This window comes from Myotis brandtii, unplaced genomic scaffold (genome assembly GCF_000412655.1).
Source record: "Myotis brandtii unplaced genomic scaffold, ASM41265v1 scaffold1408, whole genome shotgun sequence".
Taxonomy (NCBI): domain Eukaryota; kingdom Metazoa; phylum Chordata; class Mammalia; order Chiroptera; family Vespertilionidae; genus Myotis; species Myotis brandtii.
In genome coordinates, this window is record NW_005355029.1 from 448,850 (window position 1) to 449,202 (window position 353).

Consider the following 353-nt stretch of genomic DNA (forward strand, 5'->3'; position numbering starts at 1 on the left):
GCTTGGGATCCGAGGTGTCTGCGTGCAGCCCCTCGAGGACCAGCCCGGGGTGCCCCCACTGGCCCACGAGAGGGGCTGGGTGGGCACAGGTGGTGGTGGGTTGGGAGGCCCAGGAACTTGGACCAGGGGCCAGGGTGGGGGCTCAGCAGGGAAGGTGGGCTCCCCCTTCGGAGCGGGCCGGGCCCCTGAGCCCGGAGTCCTGGTTCTGATGGGGAGACTGAGGCAGAGGACATCCGCCCCCTGCAGACTCGACCCCACATTCCACACACGCCTGTCGCTTTAAGCCGCCTGGCTGTCCCCTGCAAACTGCTTGTTCCACATTCTCGGGTGGTGGGTGTGGGGTGTGGCACGCC

At 68.6% G+C, this 353-nt stretch overlaps 1 protein-coding gene across 1 annotated transcript in view; it reads left to right on the forward strand.

Annotated features, from left to right (window-relative positions):
• LOC102252652 (cytochrome P450 2W1) overlaps nucleotides 1-353 on the forward strand; it is a 17,725-nt gene that overhangs the window by 10,581 nt on the left and 6,791 nt on the right. The window lies entirely within an intron of this gene.